This window comes from Hemibagrus wyckioides, linkage group LG09, assembly GCF_019097595.1.
Source record: "Hemibagrus wyckioides isolate EC202008001 linkage group LG09, SWU_Hwy_1.0, whole genome shotgun sequence".
NCBI classification, from domain to species: domain Eukaryota; kingdom Metazoa; phylum Chordata; class Actinopteri; order Siluriformes; family Bagridae; genus Hemibagrus; species Hemibagrus wyckioides.
The window spans coordinates 2,372,465-2,392,466 of NC_080718.1; the positions used below are offsets into that span (position 1 = coordinate 2,372,465).

At 41.4% G+C, this 20,002-nt stretch overlaps 1 protein-coding gene across 3 annotated transcripts in view; it reads right to left on the bottom strand.

Moving 5' to 3' along the window:
• Window positions 1-20,002, bottom strand: part of luzp1 (leucine zipper protein 1) — a 55,795-nt gene that overhangs the window by 19,207 nt on the left and 16,586 nt on the right. The window contains exons 1-3 of one of the 3 annotated variants that reach the window (XM_058399449.1): window positions 15,534-15,948; window positions 15,310-15,410; window positions 12,650-12,728 (exon numbers count right to left, since the gene is read on the bottom strand). The gene's annotated coding sequence lies outside the window, so the exon portion shown is untranslated. Of the gene's footprint in view, window positions 1-12,649; window positions 12,729-15,309; window positions 15,411-15,533; window positions 15,949-20,002 lie in introns of those variants that run through there. The other 2 variants (XM_058399448.1, XM_058399447.1) reach the window with 2 other exon arrangements.

Sequence of the window (20,002 nt, forward strand, 5' to 3'; positions counted from 1 at the left end):
CACACTCACTCTCTCTCACGCACAAACACACACTCACTCTCTCTCACGCACAAACACACACTCACTCTCTCTCACGCACAAACACACACTCACTCTCTCTCACGCACAAACACACACTCACTCTCTCTCACGCACAAACACACACTCACTCTCTCTCACGCACAAACACACACTCACTCTCTCTCACGCACAAACACACACTCACTCTCTCTCACGCACAAACACACACTCACTCTCTCTCACGCACAAACACACACTCACTCTCTCTCACGCACAAACACACACACGCACAAACACACACTCACTCTCTCTCACGCACAAACACACTCACACACACGCACAAACACACACTCACTCTCTCTCACGCACAAACACACACTCACACACACGCACAAACACACACTCACTCTCTCTCACGCAAACACACTCTCCCTCTCTTTTTCTCTCTCTCACACACACACACACACACTCGCTCTCTCTCTCTCACGCACAAACACACACTCGCTCTCTCTCTCTCACGCACAAACACACACTCGCTCTCTCTCTCTCACGCACAAACACACACACACTCACTCTCTCTCACGCACAAACACACACACACTCACTCTCTCTCACGCACAAACACACACTCACTCTCTCTCACGCACAAACACACACTCACTCTCTCTCACGCACAAACACACACTCACTCTCTCTCACGCACAAACACACACTCACTCTCTCTCACGCACAAACACACACTCACTCTCTCTCACGCACAAACACACACTCACTCTCTCTCACGCACAAACACACACTCACTCTCTCTCACGCACAAACACACACTCACTCTCTCTCACGCACAAACACACACTCACTCTCTCTCACGCACAAACACACACACGCACAAACACACACTCACTCTCTCTCACGCACAAACACACTCACACACACGCACAAACACACACTCACTCTCTCTCACGCACAAACACACTCACACACACGCACAAACACACACTCACTCTCTCTCACGCACAAACACACACTCACACACACGCACAAACACACACTCACTCTCTCTCACGCACAAACACACACTCACACACACGCACAAACACACACTCACTCTCTCTCACGCACAAACACACACACACACAAACACACACTCACTCTCTCTCACGCACAAACACACTCACACACACGCACAAACACACACTCACTCTCTCTCACGCACAAACACACACTCACACACACGCACAAACACACACTCACTCTCTCTCACGCAAACACACTCTCCCTCTCTTTTTCTCTCTCTCACACACACACACACACTCGCTCTCTCTCTCTCACGCACAAACACACACTCGCTCTCTCTCTCTCACGCACAAACACACACTCGCTCTCTCTCTCTCACGCACAAACACACACTCGCTCGCTCTCTCTCACGCACAAACACACACTCGCTCGCTCTCTCTCACGCACAAACACACACTCGCTCTCTCTCTCTCACGCACAAACACTCGCTCGCTCTCTCACACGCACAAACACACAGTCGCTCTCTCACACGCACAAACACACAGTCGCTCTCTCTCACGCACAAACACACAGTCGCTCTCTCACGCACAAACACACAGTCGCTCTCTCACGCACAAACACACAGTCGCTCTCTCTCACGCACAAACACACAGTCGCTCTCTCTCTCTCTCTCACGCACAAACACACAGTCGCTCTCTCTCTCTCACGCACAAACACACAGTCGCTCTCTCTCTCTCACGCACAAACACACAGTCGCTCTCTCTCACGCACAAACACACAGTCGCTCTCTCTCACGCACAAACACACAGTCGCTCTCTCTCACGCACAAACACACAGTCGCTCTCTCTCACGCACAAACACACAGTCGCTCTCTCTCACGCACAAACACACACTCGCTCTCTCACACGCACAAACACACACTCGCTCTCTCTCACGCACAAACACACACTCGCTCTCTCTCACGCACAAACACACACTCGCTCTCTCTCACGCACAAACACACACTCGCTCTCTCTCACGCACAAACACACACTCGCTCTCTCTCACGCACAAACACACACTCGCTCTCTCTCACGCACAAACACACACTCGCTCTCTCTCACGCACAAACACACACTCGCTCTCTCACACGCACAAACACACACTCGCTCTCTCACACGCACAAACACACACTCGCTCTCTCTCACGCACAAACACACACTCACACACACGCACAAACACACACTCGCTCTCTCTCACGCACAAACACACACTCACTCTCTCACACGCACAAACACACACTCACTCTCTCACACGCACAAACACACACTCGCTCTCTCACACGCACAAACACACACTCGCTCTCTCACACGCACAAACACACACTCGCTCTCTCACACGCACAAACACACACTCACTCTCTCTCACACACAAACACACACTCACACACACGCACAAACACACACTCGCTCTCTCTCACGCACAAACACACACTCACTCTCTCACACGCACAAACACACACTCACTCTCTCTCACGCACAAACACACACTCACTCTCTCTCACACACAAACACACACTCACACACACGCACAAACACACACTCGCTCTCTCTCACGCACAAACACACACTCACTCTCTCTCACGCACAAACACACACACTCACTCTCTCACACGCACAAACACACACTCACTCTCTCTCACGCACAAACACACACTCACTCTCTCACACTTACACTCACACACCTGGTCATGAGGGAGGAAACTGCTGAGCAAGACCCAAAAAAAAGAAAAGAAAAAAAAAAAACCCAGCTACCGGCTTCGTACAGTTAGGCAAGCATGCTAAAGCAGATCAGGTCAAGTGGGCCATGCCACACACATTCACACACACACACACACACACACACACACACACACACACACACACACACATTCACACACACACACACACACACACTCACAAGTAGCAGTGTGGTGGGTGACTAGGAACTCAGCACGCCTGCTTGTATTTAAGCTCTTCATTAAGCAGGAATGAAGGACAAAATGGACAATTTGCACACATGGCTGCTCCTTCACAATGAGCAGTTACATACCTCAATGTTTTCTCTTTAACATACACAATAAACTGTCTCCATCTTTCTCTCTTACCTTCCACAATCAATCACTATTTAGTCTTAAGCAAGGTGAAAATACTAACTGAACTATTATTATTATTATTAAAAAGGTTACATTGCATTAACTGAGATAGATAGTAGAAGGGTCACTGGTACGGTCACATCCTCATGTCATTGCTTGTTAGCAGAAAAAATACACACAAAAAGGGGGGAAAAAGGCTTTTCAGAGTCTCATGTTCATATACACACTTTCATACAAACACACACACACACACACACCCCTCTAGCCATCATCTCACAGCAGGGGTGCTTCCAGCAATAGAAAGTGCGACTGACAAATACCCAGATTTCTGGTAAGCAGTTCTGCTGGTTCCCATTATATCAATTAGCTCTGTGCTAAACAATCATGTATAAAATATTACGTTACACAAACCATCGTACCAACATTCCTTCTTCTGCTCTGTGCAAACAAAGTAACTGATGCACACGAGCCAGCAAACAGGAAGTCAAGAGAGCGTGTACAATTTCAGAGTTATGAAGAAGGGAAAGAAAAGTTCACCTCCTTAGAATTTTGTGAGAATTAGACACACTGGACAAAAATAAACCAGGAAATAATAATTATTAAATCACTAGTCATCAAATGAGTCACTACATGGTTTTTGCCTTAAATGTACACGAGATGTTTTAGATATTTTTTGCCGGTTTGTTGGAACCACAGCTGACTGAAGGTTACTGAGTGGCTCTCGAGTCATTTTACTGGAAATTATAATAATTTGCCAGTTTTTATGGTTGAGAAATAAGAATTAATATACTGTTAAGCGGAACAAAATGAAGTCCATTTACATTTACCACCCAGAAGCTGATTATTTTTTTCTATAAAAGGAGAAATGACCTTTTTTAAAAAAAATTTTTTTAAACAATTACAAACTGTTACAGTAATATAAAGATTGTGGAACATCCATGAAAAACATTTCTAAGGTTATAACAGCTATAAACAATCACTGCCTCCGCAGGCTTTAAATAAAATAAAATAAAATAAAGATATCTTTAAAAAAACAAAACAAAACAAAAACACCATTGCAACTGCAAATCCCCTTGGTGTGTTAAAAAGTTGAATATATAGCTTAGGTTAGAAGGTTAGAATAAAATAAAACAAAACAAAAATAAAATAAAATAAAGATATATTTAAAAAAAAAAAGAAAAAAAAAAGACCATTGCTGAGAAACTGCAAATCCCCTTGGTGTGTTAAAAAGCTGAGAATATATAGCTTAGGTCAGCAGGCTTAGAATAGAATAGAATAGAATAGAATAGAATAGAATAGAATAGAATAGAATAGAATAGAATAGAATAGAATAAATCCTTTTTAAAAAAGTACAAAAAACACCATTGCTGAGAAACTGCAAATCCCCTTGGTGTGTTAAAAAGCTGAGAATATATAGCTTAGGTCAGCAGGCTTAGAATAGAATAGAATAGAATAGAATAGAATAGAATAGAATAGAATAGAATAGAATAAATCCTTTTTAAAAAAGTACAAAAAACACCATTGCTGAGAAACTGCAAATCCCCTTGGTGTGTTAAAAAGCTGAGAATATATAGCTTAGGTCAGCAGGCTTAGAATAGAATAGAATAGAATAGAATAGAATAGAATAGAATAGAATAGAATAGAATAGAATAGAATAAATCCTTTTTAAAATCCTTTTTAAAAAAAAAAAAAAAAAAGCTGAGAATATATAGCTTAAGTCAGGAGGCTTTAAATAAAATAAAATAAAATAAAATAAAATGAAAAAATGAAATAAATCCTTTTTAAAAAAAAGTACAAAAAAAAACACCATTGCTGAGAAACTGCAAATCTCCTTGGTGTGTTAAAAAGCTGAGAATGGAGACTCCTTTCCAAAATTCAGAATAAACATTTCACAAAAAGCTTCACCCTAGCAACAGTGACATTTTTTTTTGTATCTGTTAATAAAATATTTGGTATATAATAAAAATACCATCCTGTGTGTACGTGGTTACTATAGAAACAGTGACGTACGAAAAATCAAATTACTCTATAGACTATTCATTTTTCCATATTCAGGCTTCAGTTTGGTTTCCTGTTACAGAAAATTGGTCAAAACCTTCTGACCCATCAGGATAGAGAAGAGTAAATATGGGCAGCTTGCTGGAGTTTTGGACATAATTTGTGAGGTGTATGTATTTATTAATTCATTAAATAAAAAAAAAAAAAAAAAGGACTGTTTTACTGGAGTGAAACTTGAGAAAGACGGCTGCCTTCGAATTCTTTCGAGTGGAGAATTTGTACATGTAACTAAAAGAATATTTCTAAAATATGCTCAATTTTTATAAACATTACTGTAGCCTATGATTTCAACATCACCACACAGAATCTAGAAAAGGAAAATAATAGGAAATATTGCCTTGCCTTTGTATTTTTTCCACAGTGTGAGATGAATGTGAGAACAAGCTCGGGTACATGAGTTCTGCAGAACACTTGGAACATTCTAGAAGCCCATTTTGTTATAAAACTGCACCACAGAGCACCCAGGAGAACTTCATACAGCCAGGACTCCTTAGGCTCCTTAGCATAGTGTAGCTTGGCTCAACAACATATCAACAATTCTAGTGGTAGAAATCGTTTGCAGTTGACCTGGCAATTTATTTTGCCCTCTCTGAATTATGTATGCTCCTTGCCTCGAGGGCTCTCGGTTTAGCCGGTAGACCAAAAGACCAGATGGAAATGTGCGATTTCTCATGGTCGCTCTATTCCCTTAATACTTTACGGTCCATAAAAATCATAAAATCACAGTCGCTTTCAAAGGGGAAGGAACAGCTTTTAGTTTGTCCGTCTTCAAATCTGCTAGCTGCCTTTATTTAGTTTCTAACATACTCATGGCACACTGACTAACCTACTCCTTTACACACTTCATCACCCAACTGGTCTAGCTCACATATCTGGCCAAAGATTTAATGCATTGAGTTTATTATTGAATTGCTTCACATTGTATTTGAGTGGTTAAGGAGTTGAATGAGAGAATCTAAATAGAGATACATAGACTTTTCCCCTAAGGTCATTTACAGCATTTGCCAGTCCCTTATCCAGGGCATCTTACATTCATCTCATTTATGCTAAGAGGTTGAGGGTTAAGTTGAGGGTTGAGCATTAAAAGGTGGTCCTGGGATTCAACCTTAGAACCTTCCGGTCTGTAGTCCAACAACTTAACCACTGAACTACAGATGTCCTTGGATTTCCCATCAATCTGGCCATGTATGCACTCACCAATCACAATACTATTGCATCCACTCACCACTATTCCTATACGTCCATTTACTCTCAAAACAGCCTCAATGGCATGGCATAGATTCCACAAGATTTACTTGTGTTGGTCTGGACCATGCTGCCATGACTGCATTATGCTGCCACAAATCTCCCTTTCTACCACATCCCACTGGTGTTCTACTGGATAAAGATCCGGTGACTGAAGAACGCCGGGCTCATAGTCATGTTCGTGACACCAGTTTGTGACGACTGTGTTATTTCCCATCATGATGCTGATTCCACCCAGGAGAAAATGGGAAATTGTGACCATGAAGGAATGCACACGGTCAGCAACAATACTGGGGCTGTGGCACTCAAGTGATGATTGATGGCTTTGAATGGGCACAAAGTGTGCCAGGAAACACCGTTACACCACCTCTACCAGCCTGTACTGGTGACACAAGGCTGGTTTGATGCATTGAGTCATGCTGTTGAAACCGAACCCTACCATCTGTGTGCCTCAGCAGAAATGATGATTCATCAGACCATTCAATTGTCCAGTTATGGTGAGTCTGTATCCACTGCAGCATCTGCTTTCTGTTCTTGCCTGAACCCAACAGAACCCGAGGTGGACATTTTGTGCATTCTGAGATGTTTTGCTGCTCAACACGACTGTACAGAGTGGTCATCAGAGTCTGTCCTTCAGCTCGAAGCAGTGTGGCTATTCTGAACTGCAGCTCACTGGATGTTTTCATCCTTATTATACCATTCTGAGGAAACTCTAACTGATGTGAATGAAGATCCCAGGAGCTCAACAGTTACGCAACAACACACAAAGCATCAACCTGCCACAGTGGTTGATGTGAACATTACTTGTAGCTGCATACACACGACTGGCTGATTCCATAAATGAGTAAGTGCAGAAATGCTTCTAATAAAGTGAGGGTATTGTTCTATAGACCATCAGGTAGCTAAACAACATATTTCCTTCTAAGATGCAGGACTTTTGTTGAGCAGAAAATAAACGCACTTGTTGCACAGTGTGCAGTACATCAGTGAGGAAGCAGTAATGAATCAGTAATTGAGAAAATACCGACAAAATCCTAACGAGAAATTTCGTTCTGCTTCATCCCTGCTTTTTTTCCACACTTTCTGGGCAAAAAAAAAAAGTTCCAATCAGAAACCATATCATTGTGGTGTTACCACACGTATCCTGGCTCTGAGATTCTGAACATTCTGTCCCTTCAGTACAGAGGAACAAGCTCACACACACACACACACACACACACTTTCTTCTGCACTTGACATCAGTTTTGGCATGTAGTTTGAGTCTCTGTTATCCATAAATTTTACTCGAATAAACCTTCAGTGAAGTTTCAAGCAAACGCATACATTCAGGACGCGGCCAATCACAAGTACATAGGTGGAAGAGAGAGAGAGAGAGAGAGAGAGAGAGAGAGAATGGGAGGGATCGAGAAAATCTCGTCTTTTTTTGCCGCAGAGTCCTGGCAGAAAGCTCTCGATGCTTAAGTTGCAATTTTTCCCCATTTTTCCAAGCAGGACAAAACCACCCGTGCACATCAGAAGTGCTGTGTTCAAATTAGTGGTCAATGGAAAGGGTTTATTCCAGTAGTGATATTTGTGAGTGCATTCAGGGTTTTGACCAATAAAATGCTGATATTGGATTGCAATTAAACTGAGATTGAGTATTAGGAATTGCAAATATTGCTAAAAGAACAATTTTTAATTTAAGCATAATTCATTATACCGCAGCTTTTTAACCTGAAAACATTATTCTGCAAATATATAACTTCCTGTCACCACTACTAGTGGTTGTCAGGGTTGCCAGGTTTCAACCCAACTTCATCTCACACGAAGGTTTGTGTAAAAAGGGAGACAATTTTCTTCTTCTATCTTAGCCTTTGGGTAGGAAACAAGGTGCGAGGTAGAAATACAAGGTAGACGTTTTACACACCGTAATCCTCTAATCCTCCTTCCCCTCTGCATGATATCTTGGAACAGAAATGTTAAAATGATTAAAACAGGACCCCAATTTGGTGTAAAAACTGCTGGTTCCTGCTCCTCCCCCAAGCATGGGGCAAGTTTGGGGCAATACCTTTCCCAACGGGCCTCTATAAGCGTATACTGTAGTTCTCATTCGTACCACTTGGTGCAATAATACAGTGGAAGCTCGGCAATTTAATCTGTTCTTGAGGAGAGCTCTTAAGACGAAAATTTGTACTGAGAAACATAAGAAATAATCCGTTCCAGCCACCCAAAAATATGACCAATACGAAGCGTATGTAAACTGTATGGCTGCTTACAAAGAAATGACCCAAGCCAAGCATTCCATGTCAAGGGTCCTCACAGGAAGTCGTGCCACCAAGCTCGGGCTATAAATTGAACAGATCACCCACACCACCAATGTGGCAACAACAACAACAACAAAAAAAAAACGCCCGAAAAAATCACCTAGCTTTTGAACGCATGCTGAAGGCAATGTTGGTATCGTGGGTTGACTCTTTTGAAACAGCTTTCGCTGACTGAAAAAAATACATAAAAACTCACTTCGCTTGGCTTTCCACTGACGCAAACAAGTTTTGAACGGCTTCCAGACGTACGCGCAACTTAGCCGGTGTTCGGTTCAGTTTGTTCGTTTGCCGAGGCAAATTTCTTGCAAAATTTCAATCCTTAAGGTGAAAATTTGTAAGCCGAGGTTACACAGTAACTATGTAGCTGAATGGGGCAGTAAGCAAACTGCACAACTTTTAGAAATATAAGCGAATCAATCATTCATCACAAATCGATCCAAGGTCTTCATGATGAACAGCTGCTAAAAAAACACTTGAATATTTTTTCATGCCTTTTAGTTGATTAGTATTTCAGCTGCCCAGAGTCTCATGCGATAAGCTCCAGGTTCAAGGTGACCATGTGTAGGGTGTCAGAGGAATTGGAACAGAGGATGGATGGATGGATGGATGGATAGTAGGTTTCCTCATGTTTAGCTTTTTTCAGTTTCTGAGTGGTCAAGGTAAAAAGAATGAGCAGAATGGGATTTAATGAGTCATCAAGAGGATGCAAGTGAATCACTGTTAAGCCTTTTAGCAATGTCCTTAACCATGAACTGCACAGCTGTATGCTTGTACTGCAATCCTTCTTGGAGAAAAGTCTCTGCCAAGTGAGTAAATTTGAGAGTAGAGAACTGCTGGGAGCCTGGAAAACCCGCACTATAAAACCAGCTTCTAAAAATTGTTTTTGTGGCTTTTGTCATTTAATTGCTAATATCAGTAATTCATATAAAATTAAGAAAAGCTTACAGTGTTATTTATAGCCAATGTAGGAATTTTGGCGTACGCTGGTAGGTTTAAACACAGAACACACACACACACACAAAAAAAAAATAAACGTTTGCCAGATTTGGGTGTCGCATTCCGGTGCTAGGCATGTGTGCGTGTCTTTCTCTTGTAGCTACACACTGGGCTTTTTGAATAGGTGCACAGTAATAATGGCAAACCTGGAAACTCTGAGAGGTGCGGCGTCTTTTCAGGCATGAATGTGCGTGCATGTGTGTATTCTGTTTTAAATGAGGTAAGGCTCTACAAGATGATCTCATCGCCAAGCAGACACATGACCCACATGGGCAGGAATGCAACCTTATCATCAACAGAATACGACTTCCACTGAGGAGAGGGGGGGGCGGGACGGAAGGAAAGAAAGATGGGAGAGAGAGAACTGAAGAAACAAACAAAAAAAAAAAAAAACTGGGAACATGTACGTATATAACATGATTCACTCCAAAATAGCCCTTAGCTTTTGGGTCTGTTCTCATTTTTCCCCCCCTGTTGTAGGGACTCATTATCATCATCATCATCACTATAGATCTCATAAGCATGACCTCCAACCTTACAGACAAATAGATAAACCTGATACTGAAGGATCGAAGTCTTTTCAAAGTCATGCATCCTTTATCATCCACTTAAGCATGTAAGCTTTACACACACAAACCAACCATGACTTCCTCTTCAACCCCACAATGTGTCTAAATCCACTCACTCACACACACACACACACACACACACACACACGACTACATCTTGCAAAGGGAAAAAAGGCCGCACAATTGACTGTGTAACAAATCAGTAGTCTGGAACAAGCAGAGATCATGTTGTAATAGACAAGAATGTTGAGCAAAGTGAAAAAGAATAAACCATAAACTCTACTCAAGATGTTTTAACGGATGTTTAAAATCGATGAGCTTCACGGTTAAACAAAACGCTAGCTAGACCCAAAACCCTGGCGGACGTTATGTTGAGAACGCAAACATGATTATAAACTTTGTTACTATTGTTGTTTTGGGATTTTCCTCCATTGTACAACCAATGGACGGTGGCCGAGAAGCGCAAAACAAAATAACAAATCCGAAGACAAAAATAAATAAATATTACATAACCATTTTTCTGATTTGTTTTTGTATTCTTTGCATTTTGTTTTCTGATTTGCTGTTTTTTTATTTGTTATTTTATTTTTATATTTTGTTTTCTGATTTTTTATATTGTTTCTGATTTTTTCTGATTTGTTATTGTGTTTTCTGATTTATTTTCTGATTTATTTTGTTTTTGGATTTTTTTTATTTTGTTTTCTGATTTTTGTTTTATTTGTTATTTTCTTTTCTAATTTGTTTTGTTTTCTGATTTATTATTTTGTTTCCTAATTTGGTATTGTGTTTTCTGATTTATTTTCCTTTTTTAATTTGTTACTTTGTTTTTTTTTTATTTTGTTTTCTGTTTTTTTATTTATTTTCTTTTCTAATTTGTTTTGTTTTCTGATTTGTTATTTTGTTTTGCACTTCTCAGCCATCATACCAATCAGAGAGCGGACATGCTAAATCACGTAATACCTCTAAGACACAAACTTAGCCAAACGCATCTTATTCAACTGCTGCTCGTGCTGTATCACAGGGCAGCATAACAATCAGAGAGAGAGAGGTTTCTCAAACCTAAAGCTCCATAAACGCAGCGACGGTCCAACAAGGTAGACTCAAGGCTTTGAGAGGATTGTGTGGGGAGCCAGTCTCCGAGTTTAGCGTACACAGGAAGCGAATTCACAAAAGGTTCAGGCAGCAAGCCTTAAACTCACACGATATTTCCTTCCTCCCGTATTCTCTTTCGCACACAGTAACTAACACACAAACTCGTACAACTTTCTTACCAGCCAAAAGTCCCCAAAAGGTTAAAGCGGTCAGACATTCCTATCCTTGTGGGGACATCAGGATCCCACCATAATGTAAAAAATACTCACTAGGCTTGCACAATAATCCACTGGGGTTTATCATTGGTTATATATATATATATATATATATATATATATATATATATATATATATATACACACACACACACACAAACACACACATATATACATATATATATTATGTAATGTATATGACCCAATCCATGTGTGAATCTGGAATTATCTGTAGAGGAGTTTTGAACGCTTTAATATTAAGATGTTTCAGAGAAGCCCCGCCCCCTCAGTAGAGTTCTCCCAATGACCAGTGCACAGCTAACCAGTGCTCAGACTGCACAGCTAATAAAACTATAATAATAATAATAATAATAATAATAATAATAATAATAACAACTACAACAACAACATCATCCTCGTCCACGCTACTTAAACCTGAGATAGTGGAAATGCCCAGGACACATAAAATCATTTATTTGCAATATTTTAAAAATAATTAGGAGAAATCAGTATCGCAATACATAACAGCAATTCGTTATTAGAAAACAGTTAGTTCCTGTTCACTAATTTGATGAGTCAAGTAGTGTTCCTATATTTTTACTATAACCACACTGGGACGTTTTGCCACGTTTACAAAAACAAATATATCCGCTTCCTAGCTTTAAACAGTTACCGACATCAGAAATCGCAAACTAACCTTTTTAGCAATATAAAACTTCTTGCTAATATGAATGATTCAGGTGAAGATGAAAAGCAAGGAGGACAATTTTCCCAGAAGCATCTTTAAATGAATTAACTAGAACTAGCTAGTCTACTAGAAAATGTGAAGATTGTGGATTCTATGCCAGTGGATCAAAAATAAACAACTTTTGGGCACACTGGGTGTGAAATGTCAGAATTCATTTGTTTACAAAACTGATTAAAAGCAGCATCGCATCCGTGCGGCCGAATCCCAGCCGTGCTGATCTTTAGCAAATCGGCACTCTTGCTCGTGTGATATTGCTTAACCACGCGGTTAGGGATTGAAACTAAATTGAAACCTACTGTGGAAGGATGCATTCTTTCAGACGAGCGAACGGAGTGACGAACCGATCTCAGTCAGTGGTGATCTCTCCATAGTGACCTGAAAAAGGAAAAACCAGAAGAATGGATTTGAGTATTTTCAATCTTTTATACAGTGAACTGTCTGAACTCTGTCCATCATGGACAGAGTGTAAGGCTGTAAGAGATGTGAGAGACTGAAAAATCCCAGAACTCTCTAATGTGGCTTTGTATACTATCTGTTCTTCATTCAGAAAGAAATTCATTTGAAACTGAATTGTTGTTCTAATTGCCTGAATTAAACCAAGCCAGCTGGGGGAAGAAAAAGAGATGGACAGGGATTTCATTCACTGATTTTCACCAGAGCTCTTCAGAATAAACATCCTTAAGACTCACGCCATGCCTCCTTAGTCATCAACACACAGACTCTCAGACGCTCGCGAGTCTGACTGTGTGAACATTTGTTCTCTTCTTCGTCTGGGAAAGACTCGCATTACTGAGCTTGCGGCTGTTCGAAGGATGCAGCTGCAGTTTTCGTTTTCAGGGATTTGGGGATTTTATTTGACACTACAGGCAATTTTAACAGTGAAAAATATTTGCAGAGATTCTGCTGCTCTTGTGTTAGTTGCTTTAAGTATGTGAAGTGATTCAATGTGAGCAAAACAGGTTAATTTACATGCTCAGGTTTGCAAAGCTCAAACGGAGGATATAAAAAGGTCAGTCCCTACAGGATTTAGCCATTTTGCAATCGAGAAATTAAAACAAAAATAAAGCAAAATTTGAAGCGATTTTTCTAAACGACCACAGATTTTCTGCAGATTCGGGTCAAGACGCATTGTGACGTTGTTGCATCATCACTTTAGAGCCTTGTGGCACAGCAAGAGCAGCAGTTTGAAAAGATGCAGAGGTTGGTTTCCCATGTCTCATGAGGTTTGAGCCACCCCTTCCTGGTGTGTGACATTGGATGGGAAGACAAAGAAATTTCCAAAAAGCACATATAATGATGAAAACTGCCTTAAAGTGCGTCATATCAATACCTCACAATATCAAATCGAATGGTGTGTATCATTACGTCCCTAATGGAGTCGGACCAGATACTCTAGCAACAATGACCCCACCTGGTGTGGGGAAAAAAATTCCACCCGAATAAGGCTTTAGACAAAAGAGCCAGGCCTGAAGCCAATTATTCACAGCATCCTCGCATTTTTTCCCCCTCTGTGGTATTCTGCATGTCGTTCATTTCCTGTGACTCATTAGCTGTAGGGGGCGCTGGCTCTACGGTAGGGGTTCTGCTCAGTTTGAGCTGCCAAGGATGGAGAAGAATGCCCAAATTAGTTCCACACATGATGGAAAGACATAAGGGTGCAAACAAGAGCCCATAGGAAACACCAAAAGAACAAGAAAACAAAAGGTGTGAGTAATCTCCGAAGCTGCGAGTTAAAAAAGAAAGCATGCCTCGAGAGACAGGACCTGCAGAAGCGCTGAATAATATGATCTCATTCAGCCTCTCTGGAAAAATCTGCCCTTACTGAAATGCTTCAGCGTGGCATGTACAACATAACATCACACCCTGTTACCTGCCCTGCACACAAAACAGTCGACATGACGACAGGAATTCAGCAACAATTCGTCATCGAATACCTACGAATGTCAAACCGGGTCAGCCCTAATATGAGTGAGTGCATATGATGGGCTGAGGAATGCAGAGATGCTGGACATTGACTGGACAAGCTCTTCAGCAACACACACACAGCCTTGGGGGGGGGGGGGGGGGGGAGGATTCAGAAGTGGGCAAAGCTGCACGTGCCAGCCCCAACACTGAGATCTGTCTGTCTTGAGTCCTTATAAGGCCAAAAAGAGAAGAAGCTTGTTCTCTTAAATCCATCTGGTTGGCATGAGTTGAGAACAAATAGCCAAGTGGAGCCACAGATACGGCGGAGCAGATAAAACTTCACTTGAACACACACACACACACACACACACACACACACAAGGCATGTGAGGGTCATGAAAAACTGGGGGTGTAAGAAAAAAAAGGTCTGGATGATATAGAAAGGGAAAAGGAGGAAGAAAGAGGCAGATACGGAGAAATACGTATCAGCTTTTGTTAATGTCCACATGGGTGTTGGTGTCAGACAGACGACCGGACGAGCTGCCGATCTGCTGGGATTTTCAGACATAACCGTCTATAAGGTTTACGCAAAACCATGAGGAAAAACAAAAAGCATCCAGAGAGATGGTGCGAAAACATCTTGAGCGACAGGAAGGCTACAATACCTGGAATAACAACTCTTTACAAGCATGCTAAGATAAAGAGCATCTCTCAACCTCGAGGCAGACAACTACAACGGCAGAGAGAGAGAAACAGACAGAGAGACAGACAGAAAAAGAGAGAGAAACAGACAGAGAGACAGACAGAAAAAGAGAGAGAGACAAACAGACAGACACAGAAAAAAAGAGAGAGAGAAACCAACAGAGAGAATCGAAAAGACAGAGAGAGAGACAGACATATATATATATATATATATATATATATATAGATATATATATATATATATATATATATATATATATATATATATATATATAGATAGATAGATATATAGAGAGAGAGAGAGACAGCCAAGACAAGAAATCAGACACTACAGCAGGCACAGACTCACCGACAGCTGGACATGTGAGATGCTTTTCTGCTCAACACGTTTGTATAGAGTGGTTATTTTACATGGCGTTTCCTAGAAGGTGCGAAAAATCCCAGCTGATTCTGAACAAAAACAAGAGCTTAGCACCAACAACCATTCCACAGTCAAGTCTCTTATACAGAGCTACATACAGTGTAGTGTCGAAAATATCAGATATGATCGGATATTTCTGCCATATCACTCACCTTTAAATAAGAGAAAGCTGTCTGTCGCTGTTTGCTTCATTCTATTAGTCTCTGAGAATGAGCGAGGGAAAGGGAGAGGTAGAACCGATGTTCACATTGACTCATCGTCAGGGTGGAGTTTCCCCAAAAACATCGCAGCACAAAGCTTATCTGGGAATGCTAACCCAAGCATCACAAACGATTTACGATATATTTAGAAAGTTCGCGCGAAGAGATTTCACTTTCTACTGAACAAATGGCTGATTAACGTTTGGTTGAGATGCTAGTCAGATTCTAGAGTAATAACAAATAAATACAGCTCAGAGGAGTGTGAGACACGAGGAAGTCGTACAGGACACAAAGCATGTGTTGAGTAATGAACGTGAATAGAATCAGAGGCAGTGAATGATGAACATAAGTTTAACACACACACAGAGAGAGAGAGAGAGAGAGAGAGAGAGAGAGAGAAAAAGAAAAGAGAGACAGAGAGAGAGAGACAGACAGAGAGAGAAAGAAAAAAGAGAGACAGAGAGAGACACAGAAAGACAGACAGAGAGAGAGAGAAACACAGAGAGAGAGAAACACAGAAGCGGTGAATGTTGTAGTTGAATGTGTTTAAGATCTGACAAACTGAAATTGAAATTAAATACAGGATCTCTCTCTCGTGTGGGTGTGTGTGTGTGTGTGTGTGTGTTGTCCCAAGTGTGACACAAGGAAGTCAAACAGGACACGCAGCATGACATTATTACGCATCATAATCCACATGAATAAGCTGTGTGTTGAGTAATGAACATGAATATGGTCAGAAACAGTGAGCGATGCAGAACACCCGTTTAATAAGTACAACATGTTTCAGATCGGACACTGATACAAACTCAAATCAAAATTAAATACAGGATCTCGTGTCAGTATGTTCCAGCACAGAGGAGGCGTGCACACACACACACACACACACACACACACACTGACCTACACACACACAGACATACACACACACACAGACATACACACACAGACATGTTTTTGTACAAATATACCAAGCTCCCTCTTATACACAGACACAACGACACAGATATGCAGAGAGAGAGAGAGAGAGAGAGAGAGAGAGAGAGAGAGAAGAGAAGAGAGAAAGACGGACAGATGGACAGACAGAGGGGAGAGAGAGAGAGAGAGAGAGGCAGACAGACAGAGAGGAAGAGCGAAAGAGAGAGAGAGGGAGAGACACAGAGAGAGAAAGAGAGGGAGAGACAGACAGAGAGAGAGAGAGAAACAACAGATGCACAAAACAGACACAGCAACAGAGACAGAGACACACAGGACAGAAAACAGACATTTACCAGTTTATATATTTGCCAGTTTTTATAAACTAGTATACCAGTATATATTCTAACATACTAGTTTCTCTATCTGACACACACCCACACCCCCCAACAATTCACAGAGAAGTATAATCAACTAAGGAAAATGAGCAAGGGGAAAAATCCAGTCCCTTTACAAAATGTGTGTGGTTTTCCAAACATTCCTGTTCTCTTCTGACTGAAATTCTTACGTCCTCTCAGATCTACCTCAAACAATAACTGTGCTTTACAGGGGTGTGCAGGACTGTGTGTGTGTGTGTGTGTGTGTGTGTGAGAGAGAGTAAGTGTGTGTGTTCAGGGAAGATGAGGTGGAAGAGAGCAACACAAGGATGTGAGAACGAAAGACATGCACTTCACATCTGTGTGTGTGTGTGTATACAGTGTTGAAAAGCTCCATAGCTAAACCATAGATTAATCACGCTAGCACAGGGAGAAATAAAGGGTGGAGGACAGAAAGAGAGGGAAAACAGGCCTGTGTGCATTCCACTGCCTCTGACTATGTATATTTTCGCTGATCACAAAGAAAATAATCCACTGGAGGAATCCAGAAGACTGAGATCCCAGACAGAGAGAGGGAGAGAGAGAAACAGAGAGAGAAAGAACAAATAGAGAGAGAGAGAGAGATTACATGTTAAATGTTCTACAACTTTCTACTATAACACCCAAATTCATATAAAGAACTTTTACATTGCCCCTGTACTGAAAACTAGTGTTCTGCCATAACCCAGGATTCTCCCAGTGATTTAAACAGGACTACCAAATTTATATCCTGTCCTCCATTTCATATACCATGCAGTTTGTGGGAACTGCACTATGGAGTGACGTCCATTTCATGTCCCTAGATCTTTAAGTAAACAGAGTTATATACACCGATAAACCATAACATTATGACCACGAGTCTGAGTTATGATCTCCTCATCATGGCACCTGTTAGTGGGTGGGATATATTAGGCAGGAAGTGAACATTTTGTCCTCAAGGGTGACGTGTTTGAAGCAGGAAAAACGGACAGGCGCAAGGATTTCAGCGAGTTTGACGAAGACCACATTGTGATGGTTAGACGACCGGATCAGAGCATCTCCAAAACTGCAGCTCATGTGGGCTGTTCCTGGTCTGCAGTGGTCAGTATCTATCAAAAGTCATGTAGATTGTGAGGTGGGGCCCAACTTACAGCACTTAAAGGATCTGCTGCTAACATCTTGGTGCCAGATACAACAGCACACCTTCAGTGATCCAAGTGGAGACCATACCTTGGCGGGTCAGGGCTGTTTTGGCAGCAAAAGGTGGACCAACACAATATTAAGCAGGTGGTCATAATGTTATGCCTGATCGAGGTAGTAATCCATGATAATGAAACTGCCTCTGAAAGCAGTAGGTAAAATTCTCAACACGTTCATTACTTTGGTCACTCTTCCAAACATTAGGTGGGAAAGCGAAGAAGCGTAAAATCCATCATCTAATGTAGAGCAAAAAAAAAGGAAACAAGTTTTTAGGGGTTTCATGGAAAAGCAGGTTTTAACCTTAGAATTGATCTGTCTACAGTTCTTACTTATCAGACTACATGAGGTCCTGCAACCGACTGCACAGACCTTCCACTGGCTTGAAGCTAAATTGAGCAGATCCATTGCTCTAGTTATGCTGAAATTCAAGAAGGGGATTGAGATTGAACAGGAGGATAAATAACAGCGGTTCTACAACACCATACCGTTCATCACCCATCCTTGACGACCTGAACAATACCAGAGCTTTCAAAACAGAAACGTAGAAACGTGGATAGGAAAAAAAGATTTTAAAGAGTATGGAAAGACCATACTGTATCCATGGCCAGAATAAGTACTTTTGCAGTGTCTGTAACCCCATGGCAACGATCTCTTATGGCACATGAATAAGACCCCCAGCCACTAGGAGTTGTAAAGGGACGTGTAAAGATGTTCGACTACTGATCAGGAGGGTGCGAGTTTTTATTCAAGGACCACCAAGCTGCATCTGCTGGGCCTTGGAGCAAGGCCCTTATCTCTCAACTGGTCAGTTGTAAATTAGATAATGTATGGGGATAAGGGCATCTGACAAAACCCCTAAATGTAAAGCTAGGGATGACCATTCCAAAAAAGTATTTTTGAACCATCAGAAGGATCCGAGACTGCTAAACAGGTGCCATCATCGATGCCACCAGAATCAGAATCTGGGTGGTCGTTCGTCCTGTCGTTCACCTTTCAGAAATGATGCACATCTTTCCCAGGTGATCTTGGCAGATGTTGCCAAGTGTTCAAGATGTCAGCTTTGCATTGTCTACTGTATTTCTGATAAGAGCAGTTGAGAGAGAAGGATGAATTGAGCAAACAGCTCTGGAAAGTCCAGAGTTATGAGGCCATGAAGATGTGTCCTGAGACCAGTAAAGGCTCAATACAGATAAAAGGGGACAGGCTTTTTATTCACCTTGACTGACAGAGAATGGTCTTGTTAAAGAGCCATCGATTCGAATCTTGTAATAAATGACAACCATCATTTTGAACTGATCCACATGGTCTACTGTCAGAGGCTTCTTCTTGATCAAAAGATACAAAGCTAAATGTTTGTTTATAGTCATAGTTTCCGTCGGTTAGCATGTTTAAAATGCTTTGGGATGAGTGATGACCAAGCGGTGGCACTATCCTCCTGTTCTTTCTCCTTTTTTGGGTAAAATCATCAGATCTTCCCTACAACAGTTTAAGGGAAGAGGTCCAAGATTAACACAGTGACAGTACCCTGTATGGATCCTCAACAAGTTTGCTCCAGAAGCTTACGTAGAATTCAGCCGACTGACCATCCATCCAAGTTGATCTTCCGTTGATCGATTCCTGGATAGACCTTATCGGTTCAACAAACAACTCTCTCCCTTTCTCTCCAAGAGCTACGGTAAGTTGTGAAGAACTTCTTTAACTGCTTCAGAGTCTCAGTTCTCTGACTGCAAAGGTTTCATAGAGAAGAAGCAACAGAAGGTCGAAAAAAGTTTTATGCTGGTAATTTGTTTCCCTGCCAGAAGGTGTGTCCATGTTGTTTAGTTCCTACGAGTGCTTCTTTTCCACATTCTTCAATAGATCTCTCAGTAGGAGTCTGGTCCTCTCGATGGCGTCATTGGCAACCGAGGTGTTATT